Source organism: Sturnus vulgaris, chromosome 18 (assembly GCF_052056855.1).
Source record: "Sturnus vulgaris isolate bStuVul1 chromosome 18, bStuVul1.hap1, whole genome shotgun sequence".
Lineage (NCBI taxonomy): Eukaryota > Metazoa > Chordata > Aves > Passeriformes > Sturnidae > Sturnus > Sturnus vulgaris.
The window spans coordinates 4,341,616-4,351,798 of record NC_142260.1 but is presented as its reverse complement, the minus strand read 5'-3'; positions in this window follow the sequence as shown (position 1 = coordinate 4,351,798).

Sequence of the window (10,183 nt, the reverse complement as noted above, 5' to 3'; positions counted from 1 at the left end):
CTGTCCCTCCTGCTTTCAGGGCAGTGGGGAGCATGTGTGCTCATGTGAGACAGAGGATGTGGTTTCTTGCCCGTGGAGCTGGTCCATGAGCGGAGGGGAGGCTTTGGTAACCTGTGGGAAGGATTAGGTTTCCCCTCCCGTGCTGGGCTTTGAGCAATTTCAGTACAGGGTGACACATAACGAAAGTGTCATCGCGTCCTGATTTCACTGTACAGAGATGTGCTGAAGCCAAGCCCTACGGTGATGCTCCATCCCCGTTCACGAGCCTCCCTCCTGCTCCTGCCTCCCTCCTGCAGCCCAGCACGATGTGTTCTTCAGAATCCCCGCGTGTCTAGATTCCCGCTCGTCTCAGCCTCCCCGGGGCTCCGGGCAGCACTCGCTGCGGTTCAACGCCGCAGCCGCAGCAGGGACCTGCTGCTGTGTCACCTCCGTGTTGCTCATGTGGGTGATGAGTCGGTTTCTTTCCCAGGCTGGAGTGAGAGTCCACGGAGCCACATGTATCGGCTGTCAAGGATGCAGGCAGCGAGGACGCGATCCCTGCGTGCTGGCCGCTCTGTCCCTGCGTGCTGGCCGGCAGCTGCCCGCTCCTCCCGCACAGCTGTGCCGGCCACGCTCCCTTCGCAGCGAGGCACCCGCTCCTCCCAGCCACGGCCCCGCAGGAAGATTAGAAAGAGATTTCTTTTCAATCTATACAAGAATTCACAACTGTGAAGGGGAGACAAAAACATTCTTGAGCCGAGGGCACAATATTGTGCGAGGGAGGCCCGGGGGGGCTGCGGGATTACTGTAGCGCAGCCCAGGGTCGCCTCGCTTGCACCTGCTGTTTGCTGAAAGGCTGATGCTGAGCAACAAGCAGCTGATGCTGAGGCCCAGTTGTCAGCCTGAATGGGGGAAAAAAGGCTGGAGCAGCGTGCTCGCCAAAGGGAAATGGCAGGCGGCCCAGTGCCAGGGGGAGGAGGGAGCCGGCAGTGGGGGAACGGCAGCCGGCTCCCCCTTGGCACGTGGAGCTCCGGGCAGACCCGGAGGTGTGGGTCTGCCTGAGGATCTGTCATTCCAAAGGCATCCAGCAGAAAGGGGATGATCCTGAACCTCTGAAGAGGCTCAGGAGGTTGAGAGAGTGAACTCTCCCCAAACCACCGTGCTGGCTCCGGCGCTGTGCTGCCGCAATGGGCAGGAGACAATGTCCCCACCAAACCTCAAACTGAAGTAGCACTGCTGCAGGGCACCCTGCCCTTGGCCACTGCTGTTCCCCAGACAGGACGAAAGGTCCTTTTCAGGAAGAATTTGGGAAGGGTTGTCCAGCATTGTAATGGGCTGCCTGTGGAAGTGGTGGAGTCACCATGCCTGTAGGTGTTCAAGGAACAACTGGACCTGGAACTCAGTGCTCTTGTCTGGTCATCAGTTGAACTGGATGATCTTGGACATCTTTTCCAACCTAAATAATTCTGGGATTCTCTAATCTGCTGTTTCTGCTCATAGCCCCCACTGTGGTAGGGACAATGACAGTCAGACAGATGTGCCCTGCAGCACAAGGATCAGAGTGGCACTACCCAGAGGTGCTGAGACACCTTGATCTCTCTGGGCTCTACAATGAGCACTGAATCACCCAGCTCAGCTCATGCATGGAACATCACTTCTGTCCACATCACTGTGCACATGGGGCAGGGCAGAGAGAGAACAGGGAGTTTCTGAAGGGTGTCTCCATGGGCTGAGGGGCTCGGCACAAGCACAGTCCCCTCCTGTGTGGCGCTGTCTGTGGCAGAACTGGGACTGGCCAGAGGAGGATTTTACAGCCCTCTGCTGCAGCTTCCTCCCAGAAGAGAGGGGCAGGAGTGAGCATATTCTCCTGCAGCTATTGGCGAGATGAAAGTAATCCACGTGCCCTGGGTGTCTGCAGGGTGAAGGGGGCTGTATTGGATCGATGTTCCTCCCATGAGCCAACCTGAGCCAGGGGCATTAGCAAACAGCCTGTGTCCTCTCTGTGCCTTGTTGCAGAGTATGGAGCTTCTCTGGAGTGACAACAAGCCCAGCGTTGGTCCGAAGGAAAGAGTGGTAGCTGCCTGGTCAGTGCAATGCAGAGGAGAAAAGTAAATTGTTATTTTTGCAGCCTGGTGAGGTCCCTGCTGTGATTTAGTGCCTGGATACTCCTGCTGGCATGAGGAAAGGGAGTTCCAGAGAGGGGATGGCCTGGCCTCTCCCCTGCCAACCAGACACACTCAGGAAATCCCAAGGGATTATGTTTTTGCTTGGGCAAAGCTGAAGCTTTCAGCACTGGGAGCCTCCACGCAGCTCCCCAAGGCCCCACTTCCCCAAGGAGCTGGCGTCACATCAGTGCTGAGCACTCACCTGGGGCTGGTGCTCCCAAGAGCCAGCGTTTCCAACACAGCTCTGCAGAGCTCCCTCGTGGGACCATGATGGTGTGTGGAACTCAAAGCTAGTAATGTCTTTCCTGGATCTTTATGGGGACCATTTCCTGCTCTGAGGGCTCTCACATCTCTGCTGAGATGGGACATCACTCCCTTTGCAGGGATCACTGTGTCCACAGGAGTAGCCACTATCTGCCTGGGACTTGATACTGGTTTCTGTGTTGCAGCATGCAGGAGCACCCACCCTCCTGTATACTTACTCAGCATGTCTTGGAAAACTGGAAGTCTTCCTGCAGCTTCCACAGGCTGCTTTTGTGCTTGGGAAAGCTCCTTCATCTCTATTTCTCTGTGGCAGCATCTCCCAGGAGCCATAGACAGGATCGAGCCCTTTTTGCCTGGTGTCCTTTCCACACAGGTCAGAACCTGAGCACCCCTGAGTGCCCCAAAACTGCAGCTGGCAGCATACAGGGTCTCCCTTCCTCTGCTGCCACTCCCGGGTCTGGCTGGAGGTGAACATCCTCAGAGGCAGGAATGTTCTGCCTCCTGCTTTTTTCTTGATTTGCCTTTGCTCCAAAGCCAGGGTGCACCTGGAGAGAGGCTGTGCTCTGGCACAGAGCTCGTGCCAGGAAGCCGTCAGGAGCCACAGACAGGCAAATGATTGAAAAGCCAACACATTCCAGCACGGCTGGTTTGAGTTGGAAAAAATCTGGTTTTGGTGAAATGCAAAACATGCTGCAAGTTCAGGCAGGTCCCATCCCTGGGCTGTGGTTTGTGAGGGCAGGGGTAGCACTGAGCCCCCAAAACTCAGATCCTTGGAAGGATACAGAGCAGAACCAGCCACAGCATCCCTTGGGAAGAAAGAGCTATGGATTAGCAAGATTTTGAGATTCCAGGGAATTCTTACCTCCATGGCAGTTATGAGTTTGCCAGGGGAATTTATTTACCCCTGCCAGGTGAGCACCTTCTCCACCGGAAGGACTGGGCCATGCTAAGGGGTTAAGTAACTTGCCCAAGGTTGCCAGGGTTGTCTGTAGCAGAGAAGAGCAAAAATCCTGTGAGCTGCTGAGTCACTATCATTTTTGACCCATCTTGTGATTAAAAAATGCAGTTTTGTGCTTCTGGGTCTGGATTTGGTGTCCAACCATCAATGATTATTACACCTTTCTCTGTGGAATTAAAATGTGTTTTAAAGGCTCACCATATTCCCTTCCCTCCCAGAGCCCTAGAATAACACATACAGGCTCATTTCAACTGTGGGTGGGCCAAGACCAAAATCAGCCTCATGTTCTTCTCCCTGCCTGATACTGAGGTGGGATAAAGAGGTAGAAAAGCCACAGAACAGCCAAAAAGGAAATGCTGAGCACAGTCTGCATGGAGGCAAGTCACTGCTGCTCAGACCGGTATCTTTAATTGCTGCATCTTTTCTGCCTGTGCCCAAGGATTTGATCCCAGGTGACTCCAATGGACAATGTCATTTAAATCAATTATTTCCCTATTTGGAGCCATCCACCCTCTCCCTCCTTCACTGTACAGCCATGAGCCCCATAATTTATTCATCCTCGGCTGCACTTAAACATCTGCTCCTCTGCCATTTGAGTTTGGCAGAGCATTAGCTTTAAAATTTCATGAAACATAGTGCAGGTGGCAAAATCAGAAATTAAGGATTATAATCACGGCAAAGCTGGGTTGGTGAGCCAGCTCCAGCTCAGGACAAGAGACGCCAGGAGAACTCCTGGGGATTTAATGCCCCTCAGGTGTTCAAATCGCATTTTTATTCCCTTTTCCCAAAGGTTGGGGGGATTTTCACATCACTATTGCTCTTAGGTGGATGTTAAAGTGAGGGGAGCATCTTGTGCTCATTGCTCCTTGGGTTTTGTTGCTCCACTGCTGCTGCCACAAAAATTTTCTGGTTTTGAAGGATGATATGTCCCCTGAAAGGTGCCTGAAGACATCTTTGCCCACCAAATTTGGATTATCAGGATTAAATTATATTCTCCACCCCGGCTGTGCTTTTAGGAAGAAAGAACCATGCTGGAGCCATGCCACAGTTCCCTCTCCAGCCCTAGGAATGGGCCACAAAATAGAGATGAGGTGCTGGTTGTAAGAAAAAATCAGAAATCCATATGTCCCCAATCCCTGCTTTCACCACAGAGCCACAACCCTCTAAAACACGTTGGTTATCCACAGCGGTTCCCTGTGTTTATAGCTAATGAAGAGAGCTTTGGAAAGAAAATATTTGCTTTAGCAATTCCTCTTTCATCTATTAACCCAGTTTCCATCATCATGCAGAGCTGGGTCGGAGGGATAGAGGAGCAGGGAGCTGGCTGGGGAGGTTAGAGGGAATTGAGAGACCTCTGTGCCTCTGGATCTGGCGCTGGCGATGCTGAGGGGCTTCAGGATCCAGCAATTTCTGAGCCATCAGACGTCCTGTCCTGCAGAGGAGATCAACTCCTGCTCCTCTTCCCAAGTGTTAAGAGGAAGACCAAGGGGATTATTTAGTGCTCGGCTGTGCTTTGATGCCTGGGAAGCTTCAGGAGTACAGGAGGTTTTAGATCTAGTGAAGCACCTGGCAGATAACCAGGTGATAAAAGAGCCGGCATGGGTTTGTCACACAGAGATCACATCAAACCCTTGAATTCTCCTCTTTGCTGAGGAAACTGCATGTGTGGATGAAGAAGCTGAAATGAGACATATCCTGACTTTAGGAAAGCTTTAGACCTCGTGTGACATTTTGGGAAGGAAGCAAGGCTGTTTGGGCTGGACACAGACTTACTGTGCAGCATGGCTTGCCAGAAAATTCTCTCCCGAAGGCACGGCCAAGCTCCAGCCTTGGCAAGGCTCTGAGGGGCTTCCCTCTGCACCAGCCTTCTGTTTGGTCCCCTGTGTTCAATCTCCTTGGATCAAGGGTGTTGTTTTAAAGAGAGGAACCAGTCAGCTTTCCAAATCCAGTCCGTATGCAGCAGGCAGGACTTGCCTGGACACCACCAACCCTCAGTGCTGAGTGAGGAGGCACCAATCTTGGCAGTCCAGGGCTGCACAGGTTCTAATGTGACAGAGAACAGCACAAGGACGTTTGGTACAGAGATGATTCACTCAGACCCAAATGTAGGGCAAGGCATAGGAGTAAACATGCTCTGATGGAATTTTCAGGTTATGCTTTGAAGTCTCAAGGATAGGAGGAAGGGAGGAGCTATCTCCAAGGGTTTAGGGCTTCAGTTTTATTGGGTTTATGGAAGAAAAACAAGTGGGGGAAAATGGGTGACTTTTAACCAGTTTTATCTCCACAGGTTTGGATAAGGTTCCCATCAGGACCTGCCTTGTTCTCCATTTTAGCTTTAAAACTTCGTACAGCTCTGGATTCTCACAGGGCAAACTGAACTTTACGCCGAGTGACACTTTTTAGCAACTTTTCCTCCTATAAATTCAGAAAGGTGCTTTTATGGAGTGGAGGCTGGCTGGAACCTGTACCAGCATTCCGAGCAGACCAGTGCCCCAGCTCCCCCTGGTTGTGGGGATAAGGAAGGGCTGGGGCAATCTCTGACCACAGTGATGGAATAAGGAGGATTTATCAGGGCTGCTGCTCTTGGGTGAAGTTTGGGAAGTTTTTACCACGCCAGCCCCTCACACCCAAATGCATCCTCAGCACCCTCTGGGGATTTTTGTACTTCAAAAGCCTCCACTAGATCCTGCCTAAGCCCAGGCACAGACTCGAGCTGTGGGGAGCCCTGGGTGTGGGTTCCTGGGCAGGAAGCCTGTTTTGGGGTGTCACTGTGGGTAAGGAGCTGGGGACAGCGGGATGGGACCTGGATGTGGATGGGCAATAATGGGAAAGGCTGTAAACAGGACAAACACAGCAGGACTGTCAGTACCTGAGGACCCCAAGGTACAGATCCAGCACTTCCATGTACCCCCAGTGAGCCAAGATTGCCCAGGGCTTCATTTCCAATTCAGAAACCAGGTCCCTGTGAGTGTGCAGCTGTCACTTTGATGGAGTGATCCGGAACTTCCCTGGCTAATTGTCAAAGCACAGCACTCAATCCAGGGCACTCTTCCCTCGGGAAAGTGGCTTCTCCTACCTGAACTGGCAGGAGAGCAGCCCCAGGAATTGGGAACATTGCATCATTCCCATGGCAACAGCCTGGGAGGCTGCGAATGGAGAATTATGACTTTGTTCCCTGTTCTGGCACAAGGAGAAGCTGGGCTTTACAGGATTAAGCAGATCCCAGCTCAAACATCCAGGGTACCACTGGAGGGAATAATGAATAGTAATAGCAGAATAAATGGGGTTTGATCCAAGGCTCTGTCCAAACAGTATGAACAACCCACTTTGTTTAAGTTTGGTCGGATTCCAGGCTGACTGTGAACCAGCTGGGGGTTTCTGAGCTGGGACATGAGCAAGGCTGTGCCACCATTCACTTCATGGATACTTCTGAGGAATAAACTGGTCATTAAATGTGAAGACAAGAGCGATCACTATCATCCAAGGTCTCCTGAATTAAAGTTCCCTTTACTCCAGCCATCTTTGTGTCTCAAAAGAGCAGAAATCTTCATACTGCAGGAATACTTTGGTGGACTACAAGTCCTCACGTGAGGATCTAATGAGGATATTTGGGTTAATGACTATTTTTGCAAGGGCTGCAGCAGCCAGGACATTAGGATAAGCCTGTGGCTGAGCCCAGGGCTGTGGCCACCCACAGCCATGAGGCCCACATCCTCCTCTGCAGCAGCAGCCCCATTGTCTGACAGCCTTGTCATCCCTCACTCTATCCCATTGCAAGACCCTGCCAGTGGACAGGACCTCAGCATTGATGACTGTGGTAGCTCTGCCTTTTTTCCAGCTTTTTCAGCATGACTGTTCCTCTCCTGCTATGGTGTCTCTACACCAGGGTTTTTCTGTGCTCTCCCCACAGTGCCAGCACTTGCTCAACAATCCATCCCCTGGCAGCCTTGTGCAGCCCTGTCCCTCAAAACCCATCCTGTGTTTCAAAGTCTGGAGGAAATGGTGCACTGACCCTTCCTTTTTGCCTTTCTTTTTTCTCTCTCACTTCTATCAAACAAGAGTGAGGAAAGATGTAGGAAAGGAAATTAAGGAGGTGCTGCCCACCCAGGGCACAGCATTTTCCCCAGCCAATTGCATATCCTCCAGATCCATCCCCAGTCCAGATGACTCCACAGCAGCTCCAAGTCCCTGAGCACTGCCTGATTTACTTCCCATAGGAGACCCCATCACCGGACAAACCCTCCTTTGCTCCCATCTCTCCCTTTCTGAGTATTTGTTATTTTAAGCCAACCCCTCAGGGATTCAGTTTCTGTACAGAATGTGGGGATTTAGCCACACAGCCCATGTTAATGCTAATAGGATTATCGTAGAATCATGGAATCGTTTAGGTTGGGAAAGACCTTTAAGACCATTGAGTCCAACCATTCCCCTGGCACTTGCAAGGCCACCACTAAACCGTGTCCCTAAGAGGGAGATTTGCACAGGGGAACTCCAAACCTTCCCACCTGTGAAGGGGTGCCTGATGTATGGCCAATAAGGAATGGAGATGCAGCAGCTTCAGACTGTGAGTGTTGAGCCCAAATTCACGCCCCAACCCCTGGGATGAGGCAGAGGATTAACAGATGAGTGTGTGTGTGTGTGTGTGTGTGTGTGTGTATTTTCCCCCAACATTGAGATGTTGTTACTGTCTTAATGAAGATTTTGGAGCTTTTCCTGATGTCCCACAAAAAGCCCATGGAGGTATCAGTTCCTCCTTGTGGTGATCTTGCCTCCAGCTGCTGAAAGTAAGGAATGGAAATCAGCCCTCAGGGCTGAAAAGATCTCTGAATGGGACTCTGGGTGGGCCTCAGGGTGCTGGACATCTTTGGGAGCCTGGGGACAAGGAAAAGTAAAGCATCCAGGAGCAATGTTTCCTTTTCACATAGGAAATCAGGAGTGTCCCTGTGTCCCTGTGCTGGCAGGAGTGTGAAGGAGCAGACACATCTCCCACACTGAGGAATGCCCCTGTCCCCATGTCCATGTGCTGGCACGAGCTCCCACCCACCTGAGGGACACAAAAGAGATGAAGATTTCCTGCTGATGCAGCTGTTTCTCTGGAAATGCAGATTGGCTGAGTGCTGCCTTTGGGACTTCTTATTAGGTTTTTCCTGTATTAATTCTGTGCAAGGAGTTGTACAAGCAGCCATGGGTTTGTTCCCACTGATTTTTCCAAGCAGACCACAGCTGAAGTGTTTGCCCCAGCCCAACAGCCCACAGAGGGGTGAAGGACCTGTGCTGGTTCTGCCGCAGCACATCCCACAGCACAGATGGTCCCATAATTGCTACTTGCTTTCCCATCCTGACTTTCTGGGACATGTGTTTTGCATTGTGATCCCCTCAGCCTCCTTGGTTTTGTGAATCACACTTCATAAAAGAATGGCTACCTTGGGAATGCAAGGCAGGACATTTATCCTTCCTGTGCATGCGAGTTTGTCACTCCCTGCCACGGCCCAGCTCATAAAGCACAGTCCTTGCTTTTAATCCTGATTTTGCAATGTACTGAAGTACAAATATTCACCTCCATCCACCATAGCACTCGGGGATGTTCTTAACTCTTAGTCCTGTGATTTTCTACTTTAATTTAATCCAGTCTCATTTCCTGACTCTGCTGGTCCCCACTGAGCTATTGTTATTGTCCCTCTGTTTTTTACCTCCATCAATAAATTATATATATCTATTATATATTCCTTACTAAAGGGCTCTAAAGTGTTAAGATGGGAGGTGAAATAAGAAGTAGAACACAGCAATCTCCTTTCATTTGCTGAACTTCCTTGGCACTGCTGCTTCATAGACAATATCCGATATAAACAGCATGAATTTTTCTGAAACTAAAATAAATTAAAATAAATTATGAACTAAACCTTTGTAGCAGCAACAGCACCAAAAAGCTGCAGATGACTTCCTGAGACACCAATATAGTAATCTGGATTTTTCCAGGTAGGTAAGGATATCCTGTGTGACAGTTCTGTGCTGGCAGAGCCCTCTCCTCCAGTATGAATCCCTTCTGGCTTCTTCCGATGGAAAAAGGGGAATATTTCACCCAGCTAAAAACGAGCAAATGCTGATGTTTAAACAGAAATCTCAGAGGAAGCTGCCTCTGTAACCACAGCTGGTTTGCTGCAGACCTGAACACTCACAGCCAATTTGCTTTTTTGGTGTAATAGAATTCCAAGTCAGTCCATGGAGCTCCACCAGGGATTCATTTGGCCTTTTGCAGTTACTGGGTTAACCCTGGAAGGGGGAAGGAAAGGAGGGGACCACCAAACCCCATCCCTTTGCCAGCAAGCCAGTGCAGCACCAGCACCTTTTCTGCAGAGACATCAGGAGGGATGGGATTACATAGCTGGATTTGAGGATGTTTCTTGGTGGGGGATATGCCTGGAAAAGGCAGGAACCCCACAGGATGCAGCTGAGATGTGCTGAATTAAAGACTTTTTAACCCAGCCCTGTCACTGCAGCCAGACAGGGGCCACATAAAGACCCAAGGATGGTTGTATCCCCATCTGCAGCCACGAGGCTCTTTGGGAAGGTGGGGCTGGCCATCCTCCCCCTCACAGATGTGCCGAGCTCTTCCCTGCAGCCAAGTCCTTCCCCGAGGCCCGGCCAAGGAACCAGTCGGTGCAGGATCCTCCACACTGCTGCTCTTAGTGTGTGAGCTTACTCGGATTAAGGCTCTTGCTTAAGCTTCCTTGCCTATTTGCAAGCTGCTGGTGGAATGGAAGCTCTCCATGTGGCTGTGCAGGAAGCTCTGATGTTCCCAGGGATGCACTGCATCCCC